The sequence below is a fragment of the Clupea harengus genome, unplaced genomic scaffold, assembly GCF_900700415.2.
Source record: "Clupea harengus unplaced genomic scaffold, Ch_v2.0.2, whole genome shotgun sequence".
Lineage (NCBI taxonomy): Eukaryota > Metazoa > Chordata > Actinopteri > Clupeiformes > Clupeidae > Clupea > Clupea harengus.
In genome coordinates, this window is record NW_024880582.1 from 1 (window position 1) to 19,944 (window position 19,944).

A 19,944-nucleotide genomic window follows, 5' to 3' on the forward strand; every position below is an offset into this window, starting at 1 on the left:
CTGACACAGACACAGACACAGACACAGACACACACACACACACACACACACACACACACACACACACACACACACACACACACACACACACACACACACACACATATGACGACGCCCTCACACATCCACCACACCCTGTCTGTTTTATCTTCCATCATCTGTATTCAGCTGGCACGGGATGGGTGAGGGTGGGCACCCTGGCGTGGGTTTAACACAGACGTGAGCCGCACACTGAGACTGAGCGCTCCCCCTAAAAACATAGGCGCAGTGTTTAGAGTCAGTATCAGGTCAGGCTGTGGCTTTCCTCAACCACGTCTCACATCTCCACTGTGGGATGCTGCTGCAGTCTACCTGCAGAAACCCTCTGCTTACAGCTGCCCACTCCCACAACCTGTTCAGCACAGATTCTACTCTGCTTGGATGACATTTACATACTGTTTTCCAGCCTATTTGTCCATAATATAAATGAACATCATGTTTTCTGCTTCATTGCTCTGCTTATTCTCATAATAATCACATTATGAGGACACTGTATTCCCACTAAGCAGTTCTACAACCAATACTTTGAATGTTGGCTCTCTCCATTTATATCTCTATTAATTGTGTATGTACCATCTTGTATGCATCATGGGATCGTGTATGTACTATGTATATATGCTGCATTTGTGCTAATGTGTTTTATCCTGATGCGTGTAGGAATGTATCTGCTTGCCTCTGATTCCTCTCATCCTGCCCTCCTCCTTCTCTGCCCCCTCCCCCTCTTTCTATTGGCCCGAAGCTGGCCCCAAGCAGATGGGTCCCCCCTTTGAGCTGAGGTTCTGCTCAAGGGAGTTTTTCCTTGCGCCATCGTCTTAGTGCTTACTCTGAGGGGGTTCAAGCTCTGGGCTCTGTAAAGCACCTTGAGACAATTTAAATTGTTATTTGCCTCCACATAAAATGAAATTGAATTGAACTGAATTGAATCTCTTCTCTTTTAGCTCCAGTTGTTTCTCAACACCGCTCTGAAACATCTTTAACCCTGTTATGTCGTATGGAGAAAGCTGTTTTGGGCTCATTTTTAAATAGCATGATCTCCTGAAAGAGAGCTCATATAGTAATTTACTGGATAATAGCAGCAATGATTTTGACATTTCTGTCTCAGATATATGATTTGAGTATGTCTGTGTTTGTGGATACTTGTGTGTGTACGTGTGTGTTTGTGTGTGTGTGTGTGTGTATGTCTATGTGTGTGTGTGTGTGTGTGTGTGTGTGTTGTGTGTGTGGTGTGTGTGTGTGTGTGTGTGCTGTGTGTGTATGTGTGTGGGTGTGTGTGTGGGTGTGTGTGTGTGTGTGTGTGTGTGTGCATGCTTGTATGGGTGTTTGTGATACAAGGGAGCTTGGTAGTGCTTTGCAATTACGGCCGTTCTTCAGTGCAGCACTGTCTAATTGAAATGTCCTTTCCTGCCTGAGTGAGCTCAGGAGTTGCCTTCACGCTAAAGCACTAAGCGTATCTTGCTGTTTCCATTACTTAGCTATGCATGGCTGATATGGCAGCGTGTGTGTGTGTGTGTGTGTGCCACAGCTGCAGGTGCACGAGACTATCAATCAGGGGGAATTTTACAGAAGGGCTCCCCCTAGTGCTGTGTGCTAATAAAAGCTGCGCACTAAAACATCAACACAAATAAGATTCAGATCAGTCTCATACACTCATGTCCAACATGCCCTTTGTGAATAAAACCTTAACAAAAATCTTTATTTAAATATATTATATATATATATATATATATAAACTATATATAATATAAATTATATATATTAGATAATTAAAACGCCAACCCCATTGTGAGAAGTGTCTGAGATAAATTTGTTCTGCAGCGTGACCCCAGTCCACTGCAGGGATTTGATCAAAAACGTGAACACTTAGACTAAATGTAGACTGGTTCTTATGCTCCACAGCACACTGTAAGTCATAAAAGGGCTTCCTCAGAGACTGACAAGCTGATCTGTGGATACGTTTCTGGAGTCAAATGTACCCAAAAGGACTCTTTTGTCCTTTTCTATACTGCATATTAAAGAGACTGTGGCTAAATGCAGCTCTGAGAAGCTGGGGTGATCTGCTTCCCTGAAAATGCCTCTCTGATTAAAGACATCAGTATAAATCAATGTAGTTACATAATTATTTATTTAGCATTAAACAATTGACTTTAATCGTTTTTGCGTGAATTATTAAATTGAACATTCAGGCTGTCTGATCTTTTCTGGTTCACAATGAGAACAAAACTAAAGGATTGCCCTTCAGCTAATTCAATTTATCAGAATAAATTTAGATACATGCCTTCTTTAACTCACGAACAAACACAGAGTCAAATAAAGCGTGAGAGGTACTTTTAGATGTAGTTGTTTGTAGGCACTACATCGGTTTGTGTGTTGTTTTCAACTTCCTTTTCTCCAGTTGGCATGGAGACAGACTGACAGAAGATTTGTGAATGTAAATAATCCTACCTGTGACAGATGGGGAACTGTGAACGTAGAAGAGTGTTCACTCATTTTGATTTGGCGTGGCAGTGAACCTCTTAAACCTGGTTGACGTATGGCACAGGGTACCAGGAGATTCTTATTTACATTTTGGTAGGAGGGCCACAGCAAGAAATTTGAATACATTTTATTAACCCGACTGTGCGGGATAAGTAATAGATGTCCGCCTCACTCCTTTTTGGATGCACACACAACCTGCTCAACAAAACAACACACACCTGCTCTACAAACACACACACCTGCTCAAAGGGAGGGGAGAAAAAGGGTGGTAAAATCTGGCTGTGGTGCCTTAGGGATCTGTGCCTTTGCAATAGATCCAGTTATTCCACTCTCTCCCCTGCTGTTCTGTGCCATCATCTCTCTTCTCTAGCTCCCTCGCTCAGGATGCACCTCTCTCTCACACTCTCTCTCCTTTTGTCCCTGTTGTACCTGTCTCTCTAACTTTCTCTCTCATCTTCCCTATCTCCATACCTAGCTCTCTCTCTCTCTCTCTGTCTTTCTCTCTCGGTTGTTTTACCTTGCCTCTCTCTTCTTTTCTCTTTCCATCTCTGCCGTGCTCTCACTCTCCCTGTCTCCCTAATTATCTCTCTCTTCCTTATCTTCATAACTCTCCTCCATCTCTCTTTCTCTCTCCATCTCTCTTTCTCTCTTTATCTCTATTTCTCTCTCCAGCTCTCTTCCTTTCTCTTTTTCAGTTTGGACCCTCTAGCTCGCACTGGCAGTACCTCATTAATCATTGCTCTACACTGTGAAGGGTTGTGGAGGTGTGTGTGTGTGTGTGTGTGTGTGTGTGTGTGTGTGTGTGTGTGTGGTGTATTCCACTTTGGAAGGAAATTCTCCAATTTTCTAAAGACCCACGCTGTTGAGCATTACACCCTAAGTGAAAATCAGATATGAGGTCTTGGTGTACAAGCTTGTAAACACTTGGGATCATTCACTACCCAATTCCAACACAACCTGACAGACTTTTCACTGGTTCACAGTTGGAACTCCTGGCAGATGATTAGTAAAGTCGAGTCTCTCCCGCAAAATGTCCAAATCTGTCCATGTATAATATAGCATTTTCCCTGGTGCTTTCAGCTTGTATCTTGTAAGCTTAGTTGTCAAATAGTCTGTAAATCATCAACCAAGAACTAATCTGCCTGGTAGATTTTCCATCAGGCCAGTGAGCAAGTTGCGGGGAGCGGTTTAGGTCTTTTTGAAGTGGTTGCTGGTGGCAGAATATGAACCCAGACATCTGTCCAGGCAGTTAAGCTAAACTAAACTTTTAATGAGTACATATGTGCCCCACTATTACAATGACCTAAGTCCACAGCGTGTCTCTGCCAGAGGGACACACTGTCCAGAGGGACACACTGTCCAGAGGAACACCTTGTGGATACAATTTAGATAATGTTTTTTTAATACAGAGCTTTGACCAGCATACACCAATTCTATCAATGGGTTATTGTCTGTTAGTAGATGCAGGAATGACAGGAATCTGGGATATTTTACCTGTTGTCCAACAGAGCAAAGCAGCAAAGGTATCAGGGGAGACTCCCATATCTCTTAGCCAACACAGTGTTTTGCTATATGAGTGCATCATTAAATAAAATTTAAAAAAAACGTAATCAGTGTCAACTGATGCAACATACACCTAGCATACCGGTATGTGGCTTTGGCAGTATACTAGAAAATTGAATCTCTTTTACTAAAAGATGTGTGAGGGCTAGGCATCAAATATTTTTACCCACACAACACTGCTGCTTGCAACATGCTTCTGGTCATCTGGGCTGAGAGATTACTGTTAAGAGGTCACATGCTAAAAAAACAGTTTGGTGACAATGTAAATTTATATATACATAAAACACCTTATGAGGTTAAAAAACTACTTGAGGCGCTTACAACAACACTGCTAATTACAATTATACAACATTACAATGGTTAAAGGCCCGGTCGCCCATGGTGCGGAGCTTTGTTTTGGAGCACATGTGAGCACATAACACCAATATTACACTCACTACACTGGCTCCCTGTCTCTTTCCGGATTGACTACAAAGTCCTTATACTCACCCATACATGCATAAATGGGCATGCACCTCCCTACCTGCAAGAATTAATTACTCCCCAAACCTCCACCTGCACCCTCAGGTCTTCAAACAGCTCGCTCCTCCGCGTCCCCAAAACAAAGCTCCGCACCATGGGCGACCGGGCCTTTTGCTCGGCAGCGCCACGCTTATGGAACAGCCTCCCTGACCACCTAAGGGCAACGCAGACGCTGGACTCCTTTAAAGCTGGACTAAAAACATTTTTATTCAGGAAGGCATTTCTGGCCTTGTGTTAAATCGAATGTTAAAATGTTAAAAAGTTTTCTATTATGCTTATGTTAATTCATTTTTATTTTATTGTATTATTATAGTTAGTTTTTAATATGTTGGCACTCTGAGATTCTTTTGAATGAAGAGTGCATTACAAATGAAATACATTATTATTATTATTATTATTATAAGGAAGTTTTCCTGAAGGCATTGAACTGTGAACAAAGTATTTTATATATTTGTGATAGCCATCGGATTGCACACTGTGTAAATAGTTCATCTAAAAAGTGTTACTCCAGTGAATTGAAACAATCTGAATGAGGAGAAATAGCAACTAAACCAATGGTGAAGGGCCAAGGACACTGCAGTAGCCAAGGGACAAGGATAACGGCGAACCCAATCGTCTGGTTTGCAAGGTTGCTATATAAGTGTTCACCAAGGACATGATAAGAAACAACTTTGCCTGAGAAAAGTTAACTCGGCAGATTCAGGGCACAGCATGCAAACTGTTAGCTAAATGATATGTTATGTTTACTCTGTTAAGCAAACACACATGTCGCACAAACAGCTGACACAATTCTATTTGAGAGAATCACATTCTGAATTTCATCAACACTGGCCTTTAAATGCTCTATTTTTCACGTGAAACCAAAATTGCGGTCAAGAAAATGGTCATATGTTAAAGTACTAAAAGGACTTTTAGACTTTATGAACCACTAAGAAACTAAAGTCTGCCTGGCTGCATGAGGACGTGACACCGACGTGTTGATGCATTCCAATCACATTGCATCAGACCCAAACATGGCTACGTCACGTAATTTCTCCAACGGGATTGGTGTGATAACAAGTAGCACCCACCTTTTCCCCCATGTGACATGTCGGCTGTATAAAACCCTTTCGCGGCAAGCACGCGTCACAGCCCTAGTTTTTTTTAGAGGGAAAATGTATCGTCTTCGTTCAAAGTCTTTTACCGGAATCGCTCTCAATACCTTTTTCGCTGCTGTGCCGCTTGAAGAAATTTATTTTAGAAGACAATATAGTAAAAACTGGTCTTCTATTGGCTGATTTTTGTTAATAGCGCTTTAAATTAGAACGAAAATGCCAAGATCCAAGAAGAAGAGCAAAAGAGGTAACGTGAAGGGAGTTCACCATTCCGGTAATGGCCGGTTGTTTTGGCCTGTGGATTTCACTAAAGAGATTATAGGAATTGTAGTTCTTTGTGGTATGGAACTGCATCTATGCCGCCTAATGTTAAACTGGAAAAGACTACAATACGTAGAATATGTCTCCCTTTGTCGCCAACCACCACCAGCTCCTAGCTAGCTTGTTGTGGCCTACATTAGCTAGCAGGTTAGCTGCACGCTAGTTTACCGGGAACAAAAGGATTTCATAGGTGACGTTTCTGTGTAGCTAGCTAGGTTACTAAAAGTAAATTATCGACATGGAGCTACTTTTCATGCGTTTTACGGGGAATTAGTGTGTTGTTAAGCGGTGACAATGATTACGTGCTGTGGGTGTGTGCTCCTGTCAGTTCTGTACGTGCAGCAAGAAGTGGGCAACGTTAGCAAAGTTGGCCAGCTATTTTATAGTGTGGCCTAGATGGCAAGCTAGCCAACATTTAGAAGAACTGTCACGATTTTATGGAAAGAAATGTCAGTCTGGTGTGTAATTGTGATCGTATGCTCCTGTGTTAGGTTTTGTGAAAAGGTTTTGGATCATTATTCGTGTGCTTGGCAGTCGCATGCCGAGTAGTGGTTAGTTAGATGACTAACTCCAAACAACGCTTACATAAGGCGCACGGGCGAGCATTGAACCACTTGCACCTCATTGCAGTCGCGTGTATTGTTAAGTTCCACTTATTCAAAACAAAAGGAGACATCTGATATGTTCATATACAGTGTAATTTTCTTTTTAGATGACCGTCTGTTTATTCGTTTTTATGCCGGCTGAATTATGACACGTGCCACGTATCAAGTGATCAGCTGTAAAGAGCTGAGAGCGCTGGATTGCCACGTGAGCGTCGTGCTGTTTATGGTCTGAAAAGTCTGCAATCCACTTTTTAGACATGATTAGAGCGTCTCCTCAAACACGTAACCGGTCTCTTGCATGCGCATTTTTTGGAGGGCGGCCAGCAGCATGATGCACCAGCAGGGCGGGGATGTTATGTAAAAAGGTGTGTTTGGTTTGTGTGGTCAGCGAGGTGTCACGGTGCCCTAGACACTCCATGTTCACCTCACAGAGTTTATCTTTTAGGCGAATTGATAAGACTGGTCCAGAGACTTGGCGGTGTTGAACAGGTGGAATACAGTCATCCGTACATACACTGGCTTGTGTAAGGAATGACATGTAAAGTAGTATTCCTCAATTGAATGATGTGTTTTCATTAATCATTTATTCTGCTTATTACCTGGGAAGTGGCGATGGTATGGGCATGTGACTGTGATGAGAGTTTTTGTTTTGGTGTTTGATGGACTGTGTGTTTTGACAGGGGCCCAACCTGGGCAGCCTTTCAGCGACGAAGATGCCTCCATCGAGACGCTCAGCCACTGTAGCAGCTACAGCGACTCAGTCAGCGTGGCTGAAGAAGGTGTGTGTGTGTGTGTGTTGGGAGAATGAGCATGCGTAAACAGGCTTGGGTGAACAGGCTGCTTATCTATCCCCAAACAGTTGATGGCAAAGCACGTTACACTTTGCTTTTTGCAGGCACGCCCCTCCATGGAACCAAGTCTGTAATTCCCTAGTATGACTTTGTTTAGCTTTTCTCCCTTAGTGGTTGGTAGGATCTGTAGTTAAAGTTTAATTTTAAACTGGACAGCAGAAATGCATTGGTAATTGTAGTGTAATATGAGCTATACACAAGATGATATGTTAATTCCTTGTGCTATTGGTTGAAAACAATATAATATGATGATACAAATATATGTATTTTATGAGTATTGTTTTGCTGTCCTCTGCAGCAGGGGAATCGGGGGAAGACTCTGCTCAGGATGACTTCCAGTTCAAGCTGAAGGTGTACATCGACAGCACCGTGGACAAGAGGTGAGCCAGCCTGCTTCTTGTGGAGTTTAGTGTGTGTGTGTGTGTGTGTGTGTGTGTGTGTGTGTGGGCGATTGCTATCTCACTGGACTAGTGCAAGAAGACATGCTCTAGTGTCTTTCTATTGTAATATGATCCACCGATATGGTAACAATGACGTGAATGCTATTGTGGCATGAAGTTGCATCATTTATTAAGCGTATACATCAACGTGAGACGAAGGAGACAACATCTGTAGGGTGTGTTGTTGTTGTGCTGCACAATTTAATAAATAAGTATTTACTCTATTCACCCTTCAGCGCAAAGACGAGGCAGGGGGCGCTTGACAGTTTGAAGACTGCCATGGCAACCAAGATTCTGTACGAGTTCATCTTGGAGCAGAGGATGACCATCACAGACAGCATCGAGCGCAGCTTAAAGAAAGGTGGGTTTGTTGTCATGATCTGATCTGTGCCCCCCCCCCCATTGTTTTGTATTGTCTCCCTCCCTCCCTTTCTTGCTTATGTGGCCTCTTCCACATATTCACATACTGTGAGTGTATTAGTATCCATAGTAGTATCAGTGTTATTAATATTGTTGTTATTTAGTATTATTAATATGTTTGTTATTATTATAGCCATTATTAATTTACCTTTTCACAGCATTATTGTCTCTGCAAGTTGTTTGTTTTATTTGTAAGTGGGGTCGGGCAGGTTGCTCATGCACTGTGGTTCTCTTCCCTAGGGAAGGGAGAGGAACAGCGGGCGGCAGCCTCCCTGGCCTGCCTGCTCTGCATACAGCTGGGCTCGGGCCTCGAGAGCGAGGAGGTGTTCAAGACCCTCAAGCCCATCTTCAGGACCGTCCTCTTCGACGCCTCGGCCAACATCCAAGCCCGACAGGCGGTGAGAATTTTCTTTAAGAAATCTTTGTGTTGTCACCATTCAACAGTGGATAAAAGTGATGAACTTTTCATGGTATTACTCAGTACTGGTTGAGGCAATATTATATGGGGTGGTAAGACGGTAAGGATCAACAGTGAGTTTAAATTTTTTAAATAAATGCAGAACTTCATAAGACTTAAAAGTTCACAAGTATTGTTTTATGTGTTTTGTTATAGTGTGCTACGAGTTTAAGGCCTGTGCACACTGGTGGCGGAAGATGATATCTTGGTAAGCATGGAATTTTCCAAGAGCTCTTGTGTTGTATCTATTTTTAGCCTGTGGGATCACGCTCTGTCTGTGTTTGGTGTCCCTTACGTTCCATAAATGATTGCTTAATATAGATAAACATTGTGACTTCGGTGTGTGTGTCTGTTTGTTGCTGGGGTCGTTTTCCGTATCATTAAATACAAAAGACTCGTAAATCACTATCCACGACCCTTTCCTTCGACTCACTGCAAGGCTAAAAGATCTACCTGTGTCTTGTTCAGACATCTGCATGTATCTCTCTTGCCCCCTCCTCGCTCTCTCACCGTAGGACGTGTGTGGCACCATGGAGCTCTTTGAGAGCCTGTTCATGCGCTCGTACACGCGGGCGGACGGCAGCCGGCCCTCGCTGAGCCCCCAGACCACGCAGCTGCACACCAACGCCCTGCTCTCCTGGGCCCTGCTGCTCACCATCTGCAGCGGGAACCAGATCCGCACCGTCCTGCACAAGTGAGTCCCCGCCGAGCCCACAGCGCTCCTGGGAGAAAAGGGGACTCGCTATATATCCAGCAAAGGAGGGGGAGGGAGCACAATTGGCACATATTTTATTTAGTGTCTTTATTACACTGTACTTGCGCACTTACCTAATAATGCCCTGTACCCTGCATGCAGGTGCATATCATTGCATGTTATCCTAGCCTCAAGCACATTTAGTAAGAATATGCATTAATGTTAACTGTGTATTATGTTTCGAGATAAATGCTGAGTATTAAGTACATGAGCACATTTAATAGTAAGGATTGTCAAAAATGGATTGATCTGGATATAAGGCCCCCTTCCTAGCTCAGCCCAAGGATCCCTAAAGCAGTTCCAAGGCACTTGAGACCAAAAGGGCTTTAGTTTCAATCTGATTAGGGTAATGACCAATTGGAAGATGAGAAGGCAATTCCACCAAGGGAGAATCCCACAAACAAGCTTCTGAATAAATATTTGTTTGTTCTTTGTGATCCATTTGACACTCTCTGTGGCACTCTAAAGCTTGAATTGAGTGAAATGAAGTTCTTCTTAATTTCCGACTCCCTGTCCTCCCCTCCTTTCGTTAGGTAATGTAATGTACCATCATGTATTCTATTCTAATGTCTATTGGATGGCTGCCCCCTCAGGCACCTGCCCAAGCTTCCGGGGCTGCTGGAGAGTGATGATGTGAACATGAGGATTGCCGCAGGAGAGACCATCGCCCTGCTGTTCGAGCTGGCCAGGGATGTGGAGCCGGTAAGTCTCTCTGGGCGGTCTATTGCCGCCTGTTAACAATGGGGTAGGATGTCCTGTATTGATTCCTGACGGGGAAATGTATGTTAGTGTGGCATACAGACACGCAAGCCAACATGTGTCTTAATGAGCACATAGAAAAGTAATAATAAATAATCAGCAAATCATCCCGCCACAAAAATAAGGATGCCACTTTGGACCTTGGTGTAAATGCACTCAGTGCAGTTGTGTATAGTGGTACAGGAAATTGAGTTGCGTCAGTTTACTGCACATTTACAGTTTGCATGTTAATGCATGTCTGCATTAAAATCATGGCAATTTATTATATATGGAGATTATATTGGTTATGCAGGTTATGTGATCATTTATCAGTGCCTGCTGTGGTAATTCTGCTAGGAGTCTTTACTAAAAGGTGCTTTAACAATAACTGCTTGACCTTGAGTACCTGTTGTGATGCGTGTGTGTGCTGTTCCAGGACTTTGACGATGAGGACTGGGAGAGTCTGTGTGAGAAACTGAGCGCTCTGGCCACCGACTGCAACAAGCACCGGGCCAAGACTGACAAAAGGAAGCAGCGCTCCGTCTTCAGGGATGTACTTAAGGCCGTGGAGGTGAGTGGGGAAGAAGGACCATGGGTCATGGGGCCATTGTGGTGCTGGAGGCTTCATATCCTAAGTTCAAAGTTGAAGGTTACACGGTCCTTGGTTTTGTTTAGATGACCAGCATTATCTGTGAAGTTGCCATTTGTTTCTCAAAGTGCCTTTCTGAGTGTACTGGTGGTATGATGGGGCTTTGTGCATAATGTCTTGAGATGGTAGAGACTACGGTTTTGCTGGTTTGGAGGTTTTCTGTCCTTTCTGATGAGATTCAGTACCCCAGCGCAATGAAAGCTCTAGAAGTTATGTACCCGTAGATGTGAATGGAAGCAAGATGACTGACCTCAGAACAGTTTGGTATACAGATAGATCTTGAAAGTCCAACACTCAAAACTCCATGAGCAATGCACCAAACAGCTAGAGTTGCATGCTAACAAGTTTACATGTGTGAATTCACAGCATGTGGATCTGCTCCTCAAAAGAAGGGAATGATGGTGTGATCCTGTAGCTGTTGTAGCTAGTTTTGTGGAGTCTCTTCAGGCAACTGAAATACAGAGAAACGGGCAGCTTCAATTACACTGTGAGGCCACTGTGGATAAAAGAATGCTGTAGCCAGCCAGATTGTCCGGGGGTGTCGTTGCTTGTCAGCGGCTCGCGCTTGCTTTGTGCTTTAATCATCTCTGAAAGTCTCCTATGTGATTTTCTTTCCCTGTGTGCTTACAGAGGCGAGCTGGACGGCAGCCATGATCTTAAGCAATTCATTCTATTCCTTTATTTCCTTGCTCCGCTGAGACTGTTAAAGAGGAGGATATTAGTTCAAGTCAAACAGATCAGTGTCTCTTTCTCTCAGCGTAGGAGGCATTGTTAATTAAGAGTTTTAATTAGGTGACTCCCAGGCTGCTGAGGGTGTCTCTGGTTCAGGCTATGTAGATGTTGTATGACTGAGCAGATGCCACGTTCTGATTTGGATCCTCTCTTGTTTTTTGGGGCGTTTCCAGGAGGGAGGCTTCCAGTCTGAGACCATCCGCTTCGGCACCGAGCGGCATGACCATCGACAGCTGGGTGAGGAAGAGGACGTTATGATTCCTTCCGGGAGTTTGTGGGCTCTGGAATGAACTACCATCTGCAGGTATGTCACACACACACACACACACGCGCGCATTCACAAAAACTATACATAGAGAAACACACAGACAATTCCAGACTTCACATAGAAGATGGAGTCATAATCATAATGATATCTGGGGAAAGACTGGCAGCTCAATTCAGGATCCTCACTCCTGTTTTTTATTTTATTTATTTTTTTCGCAGAGTAACGAGTTTCATAAGGACGTGTTTCAGCTGGGACCACCAATGCTAATCGATTCCGCCACACTCAAAGGCAATGAAGACCTCTCGACTGGAAAGGTGAGTCATGCGTACTTAACTTTAACTCTTCTCCCACTTCTTCTTGCTTGATTTGGATAGAGTGTGTGCTAAATACATCAACTCACTTCCTTTTGCTTCCCTCCGGCGCCTCAGCATCTGTACAACGCTGCCGCGTTCAAAGCTCGGACCAAGGCCAGGAACAAGTTTCGGGACAAACGGGTGGATGTGGGAGAATTTTAGAAATATTTTTTTTTTTTTTTTTTTTCACTTTCTTTTTTTACATACTATACACCCTATAGTTCTTGCTCTATTGTATGGTAGTACTAACGACCTTGATGTATATTTTTAATTTATCGTGTTATTTAAATGGGCACTTTGTGCATACAGTTAATTGTTTTGTTTTTTTGGTCCACCATCATGTAATGCTATCTATTCCTGGATAAGTACAGTAAGTTGTATTGTTTTAGAAACTGTCCAGTTCTGTGAGATCGTTATGTATTATCTCCTAGTATGGTAAGAAAGAACAGCGCCACTAATAAATATATAATGTTACAACAATGATTGTGTGCTGTACTTGGTGTTTTTGAGTTTTCTCTAGATACAAGTTGCACTGTGGCAGTTTTGATCGTGTGTGTGATTGTGCCTTTCTTTTGTGGTCGTGGATACTTCATTACTGGCAGGAACATCACGATGCCTCTCCTTGGCTGTTCAGACTGCTGCTTCCTGGAATCCTAACGGCTTGCTCTGTTCTCAGAACTCTCTTACCGTTGCCTTGGTGACCGCTTTCATTCTGACTGTGACCGTGCCATTTTCCTCCAGTTTTTATTGTGCTGCTTTCCTTGCATTGCAAAGGGCTGTGCTGCACTTTGGCCATTGCGGGCAGAGCTTTCTTGTGATGGCAGTTTGGACCAAGGTGGTCCATGTGTGTTTTAAAATTTATTCAATGGAGTGTAGTTTTACTCCTCAGCTCTACACATAAGCGGATACGTCTGAACCCCAGTTGGAGGGATAAAGTGCAACCTCTGACAGGGCAAAGCCTGAGTGAGGTGTGGTCTACGTAGGGCCAGCTTCCACACTTCCACCCAGTTGTAGAGGATCTTGTGCTTGTAGGCCTGAATTACAGTACTTGGGTTTTCTACTGTCAACATCCTTGAGATGCTAGTATACAACAATGAAAAGATCAGGGAAGTTCTATGCCAATAGTAGCATGCGCAGACAGCACATGCCAACACAAATGGCTTTGATTTAACAGACCAAAGCACTGCATGAGGGACCACAGCATCAGAACTATGATGAGCATCACAATTACCATAAAGACCAGAGACGGACCGATCCTGTCAGCGAAACGTGCAGGAAAGCAACATGGTAACAATGGCGTAGTTCACATACTAGTCATCATCTACCATTTTGTTTTCATGACTATTCCAATGTTGCGTGTCAACAAAAGTAAGTTATTTCTGGAAAATGCAGACTGATTGCGATCGCTCAATAGCAGCAGCTGTAACAGTACACCTACGGCAGTGATGCACAGGTCTACATACAAGCAACTCGAACTGCTAACCACTACTTAATTTACCCCTAAGACTATTTGTCTGTTGTAGGCAGTCCAAAAAGCACAACCATAACTAACCTTCTGGTTAGTAACTTTTAAGGTTGGGATATTAGTAAAACAGAAAACATCTTTGGAAGATGTTGCTTATGTATTTATTTCAGTGACATAGAAATATAATTATATGGTTACATTTCTACTTTTTGAAGCATTATGTTTATCAAAGTATTCAAATGGCTCCCTCACATCTGACGAAGCAGACAACCTGTGAAGACATAAACATTGGTAGCTGCAATGTAGTAATCTTTGGGGAGTCTCATGTACACCCTGTCTCCAACCTTCAGCTGCAGAACCACTGAGTTGGAGGCATAGTCCTCATTATCCCCCACCTCCTGCCAATCCCAAACCATCAATTCTGCGTAAGTGTTCTTCATCAGCACGACATTGACGTCTGCCTTCGACACCCAACTGTAGGTAGTGAAGGTAAAGAAGTAGACTCCTCTCACTTTTATTTTAAATGTTCTGCCATATGAACGAAAGTGCCATAACATTTGTTTGTGCAAACACTTTTAACATCAGCATTTTAATACAGTAGCAGTTAAATAAAATATTCAGTGTAAATCTCAACTTAAACAATCAAAGCAATACCAAATTAAAGCTCATTGTCACTGCCAGGGCATTAATTTTATCCTGTTCGTTATGAAAAAGAAAAAAACTGGCCACAAAATCCTGAGCCACAATCATATCATTAAAACAGGCAATTTCTGAGGTAACAGCAGAAACATTTTACTTTCATCAGGGAGCAGCATAACCAGTCTATGTTCAGTACCAAATGTCCCTGTTAGAGTGAGAAACCAGAAAACACTTTCAGTGCAGTTTGTCAATTCCTAGAACTTGACACTGTTATTTTAAATGTACTGCCATATGAACTAAAGTGCCATAACATTTGTTGTGCAAACACTTAACCTCAGCATTTTTATATGGTAGTAGTTAAATAAAATAAATACTTTGTGTAAATTTCAACTTAAACAATGTTATCAAAACAAACACAAAACTAAAGCTTATTGCCACTGCCAGGGCATTAATGTTAGAGTGTGGTGAAGCACAAAAAAGTTCACTGCTGGCAGTTACTGTGCTGTACGTGGTCTGCCGAAGTCTCGCTCCACTGTCTGTTTCGTTGAATGATTTGCTGGTATCAACTGTGTGTTTTGCATTTAGGTGATATTTTAGACTGGAAGTACTCCGGTGATAAGAAAATTCAACTTGGCAGTGGTTACAAATAACTTTGGTTCTGTCGACTCCGCCGTCTGGAATAACTTTAAAATGAAAATGGCCATCTAAAAGCTCCGTACCCTTTGTTTATCAGCAGCGTTCAGTGAGCAACTATAGGCAAATGAGCTCGAGCGACTTCCGGTTACGATTTTTCAAAATAAAAGTCCCTTATTAGCCCCGTGTTTTCTTAAACTATCAGAGATATTAATTTCATAGTAACATCAAAATGGGTTAAAAACGATTCACTGATGTTACAAAAGTATGGTTTTCTTGTTTTAATATAATGAACAATGACTAAACAGACAATATTGTATTAAGAAAAAGTAAAACACACCCCATTATGCTGATAAAAGGATTATGCCTTCATTAAAGTTGGTTGAACTTGTTCAGAACTGTAAAGAAAGGGTAAAATATGTTTAGCAGTCATTATTCTGGTCATTCACTGTGAAAAAACACTTGACACACAGATCACACAGGTGAAAAGGGATTATCTCCAATGCCAGGGTATTGCCATGTGACACGTATCACTCTTTGCTGAAAAACTAAAGATTGTGTCTCAATGAAAGGGGGGTGGAATATGTTCAGGACACTCCAAACATTAAATAAAATGTGTGAAGTAGTTCAGATTTGCGTCCCTGAAGGCTCCACAATACTTTAAACATAGGTGATCAGACAGGCGAAAATGCATTATCTTCAATGGCAGGGCCATGTGACATGTATCGCTCTTTGCTGAAAAAACTAAAGATTGTGTCTCAATGAAAGGGGGGTGGAATATGTTCAGGACACTCCAAACATTAAATAAAATGTGTGAAGTAGTTCAGATTTGCGTCCCTGAAGGCTCCACAATACTTTAAACATAGGTGTTCAGACAGGCGAAAATGCATTATTTCAATGGCAGGGCCATGTGACATGTATCACTCTTTTGCTGAAAAAACTAAAGATTGTGTCTCAATGAAAGGGGGGTGGAATATGTTCAGGACACTCCAAACATTAAATAAAATGTGTGAAGTAGTTCAGATTTGCGTCCCTGAAGGCTCCACAATACTTTAAACATAGGTGATCAGACAGGCGAAAATGCATTATCGTCAATGGTAGGGCCATGTGACATGTATCGCTCTTTGCTGAAAAAACTAAAGATTGTGTCTCAATGAAAGGGGGGTGGAATATGTTCAGGACACTCCAAACATTAAATAAAATGTGTGAAGTAGTTCAGATTTGCGTCCCTGAAGGCTCCACAATACTTTAAACATAGGTGATCAGACAGGCGAAAATGCATTATTTTCAATGGCAGGGCCATGTGACATGTATCGCTCTTTGCTGAAAAAACTAAAGATTGTGTCTCAATGAAAGGGGGGTGGAATATGTTCAGGACACTCCAAACATTAAATAAAATGTGGGAAGTAGTTCAGATTTGCGTCCCTGAAGGCTCCACAATACTTTAAACATAGGTGATCAGACAGGCGAAAATGCATTATCTTCAATGGCAGGGCCATGTGACATGTATCACTCTTTGCTGAAAAAACTAAAGATTGTGTCTCAATGAAAGGGGGTGGAATATGTTCAGGACACTCCAAACATTAAATAAAATGTGTGAAGTAGTTCAGATTTGCGTCCCTGAATGCTCCACAATACTTTAAACATAGGTGATCAGACAGGCGAAAATGCATTATTTTCAATGGCAGGGCCATGTGACATGTATCGCTCTTTGCTGAAAAAACTAAAGATTGTGTCTCAATGAAAGGGGGGTGGAATATGTTCAGGACACTCCAAATATTAAATAAAATGTGTGAAGTAGTTCAGATTTGCGTCCCTGAAGGCTCCACAATACTTTAAACGTACGTGTCACATGGCCCTGCCATTGAACATAATGCATTTTCGCCTGTCTGATCACCTATGTTTAAAGTATTGTGGAGCATTCAGGGACGTAAATCTCAACTACTTCACACATTTTATTTAATGTTTGGAGTGTCCTGAACATATTCCACCCCCCTTTCATTGAGACACAATCTTTAGTTTTTTCAGCAAAGAGTGATACATGTCACATGGCCCTGCCATTGAAGTTAATGCATTTTCGCCTGTGTGTAGGCCTATGTTTAAAGTATTGTGGAGCCTTCAGGGACGTAAATCTCAACTACTTCACACATTTTATTTAATGTTTGGAGTGTCCTGAACATATTCCACCCCCTTTCATTGAGACACAATCTTTAGTTTTTTCAGCAAAGAGTGATACATGTCACATGGCCCTGCCATTGAAGATAATGCATTTTCGCCTGTCTGTAGCCTATGTTTAAAGTATTGTGGAGCCTTCAGGGACGTAAATCTCAACTACTTCACACATTTTATTTAATGTTTGGAGTGTCCTGAACATATTCCACCCCCTTTCATTGAGACACAATCTTTAGTTTTTTCAGCAAAGAGTGATACATGTCACATGGCCCTGCCATTGAAGATAATGCATTTTCGCCTGTGTGTAGGCCTATGTTTAAAGTATTGTGGAGCATTCAGGGACGTAAATCTCAACTACTTCACACATTTTATTTAATGTTTGGAGTGTCCTGAACATATTCCACCCCCCTTTCATTGAGACACAATCTTTAGTTTTTTCAGCAAAGAGTGATACATGTCACATGGCCCTGCCATTGAAGTTAATGCATTTTCGCCTGTGTGTAGGCCTATGTTTAAAGTATTGTGGAGCCTTCAGGGACGTAAATCTCAACTACTTCACACATTTTATTTAATGTTTGGAGTGTCCTGAACATATTCCACCCCCCTTTCATTGAGACACAATCTTTAGTTTTTTCAGCAAAGAGTGATACATGTCACATGGCCCTGCCATTGAAGATAATGCATTTTCGCCTGTGTGAAGGCCTATGTTTAAAGTATTGTGGAGCCTTCAGGGACGTAAATCTCAACTACTTCACACATTTTATTTAATGTTTGGAGTGTCCTGAACATATTCCACCCCCCTTTCATTGAGACACAATCTTTAGTTTTTTCAGCAAAGAGCGATACATGTCACATGGCCCTGCCATTGAAGTTAATGCATTTTCGCCTGTCTGATCACCTATGTTTAAAGTATTGTGGAGCATTCAGGGACGTAAATCTCAACTACTTCACACATTTTATTTAATGTTTGGAATGTCCTAAACATATTCCACCCCCCTTTCATTGAGACACAATCTTTAGTTTCATCAGCAAAGAGTGATACATGTCACATGGCAATACCCTGCCATTGAAGATAATGCATTTTCGCCTGTGTGATCTGTGTGTCAAGTGTTTTTTCACAGTGAATGACCAGAATAATGACTGCTAAACATATTTTACCCTTTCTTTACAGTGTTCTGAACATGTTCAACCAACTTTATTGAAGACATAATCCTTTTATCAGCAGATTGTTGTGTGTTTTACTGTTTCTTACTACAATATTTACAATGATGCCTGTTTAGTCAGTGTTCCCTATATTTAAACAAGAAAATCATACTTTTGTAACATCAGTGAATCGTTTTTAACCCATTTTGATGTTACTATGAAAGTAATATTAATTGTCAATTTTCAGCTACATCTTAGTCATTATCAAAGTATCCTGTACGCTTAAAATTAACTCACTATATCTTACCTTGTTTTAAAGCAAGTTAATATAATGCACAGTTAACAAAATACCATTATAAAGTCTGATCTAGCGAGTAGACAGATTAGGACTTTATAATGACAAATAGGCTACTATAACTTTCAAACACGCTTTTAACTATTTTCCCGATCATTAGGACAAATGGAACAATAAAACTCGTTGCATATAAAAGGTTTTTATATTACCCAGTCGATTAACAGGGTTGTTTGTTGTAAAAACCTTTCATTTGATACAACAAACTCATTTTACTTCCTCGTTTCGTTTTACTTCCTGGGGTTATTGTGGGTTATCGTTGCTAGCAGAACGGAACTTTGTTTATCCGCCAATTATTTTCTTTTCCGGTTCCGCAGCACTCAGCAACAGACTTTTACAAAATAAAAGCCTGTGAGCAACAGACTTTTACCATAATAAAATAAATAATGAAACCTGCCCTAATGCGCGATAAAATAATTGTTGGCCTTAAATAATTGATGAGTTAACGCGATAATAACGAGTTATCTTGCCCAGCCCTAGTAAAGAGATAAGAAATTCTATTTTGATTCTTTCTCAAGGTTCAAACGCAGATAATATTGGATGGGACGAGATGTTATGATGTTTACTCCAGCCAAGTGTTGATATTGATTATTTGGCAAAAAGTATTTTTTTTTAAATGACATCTCAGTTTATGGTCTTTTTTATATCACAGTACATTTTGTTATAGTTACCAATGATCAATCAATTATATTTAGCCATGAATAAAACTGATCATCAAGTCTCCCATTAAGTTAATATACAATATCATCGCACCTACAGTACGTCAGTCTGTCAGGTCATTCATGTACAACTCAGATAATCAGCTCCTCTTTCTGTCTTGTGTGCTGGAATTGAGAGCTCACCGATGTGAAGATGGCAGTGGCCAATATGTCTACTTCCTGTGCTGAATGCACCACAAGGAAGAGGGATTGGAGCTTTTGGGACCTAACTGCTTAGATGTTTCTCAATTTTTCTCAAAAAAATAATTTGTATTGACAAAATTTTGCTGAAAAACTAATACTGTAATGTACTTTTCTCCTCACTCTGTAAGTCTCTCCTTGATAGTCTGCAGGCAATTCAGAATGCTGCTGCAATCAGCACCCCTTTGCTTCCGTCTCTTCATTGGCTCCTCATTGCTTACAGTTTAAAACTCTCACTATAACTTCTAGTGCAATGCACGGCCAGGGCTGATCTCCTTCCCTCCCACTCATCATCATCACTCTCTCCCTCCCACACACTCGCCTAAAGACCTGTGGTGATCGAGCTTTCGAGGCCGTAGC

The 19,944-nt window shown here is 41.7% G+C and overlaps 1 pseudogene; it reads left to right on the forward strand.

Annotated features, from left to right (window-relative positions):
* The first annotated feature begins 5,712 nt into the window (after positions 1–5,712).
* Positions 5,713–12,757, forward strand: LOC122132432 (annotated as a pseudogene).
* Positions 12,758–19,944: the final 7,187 nt, after the last annotated feature.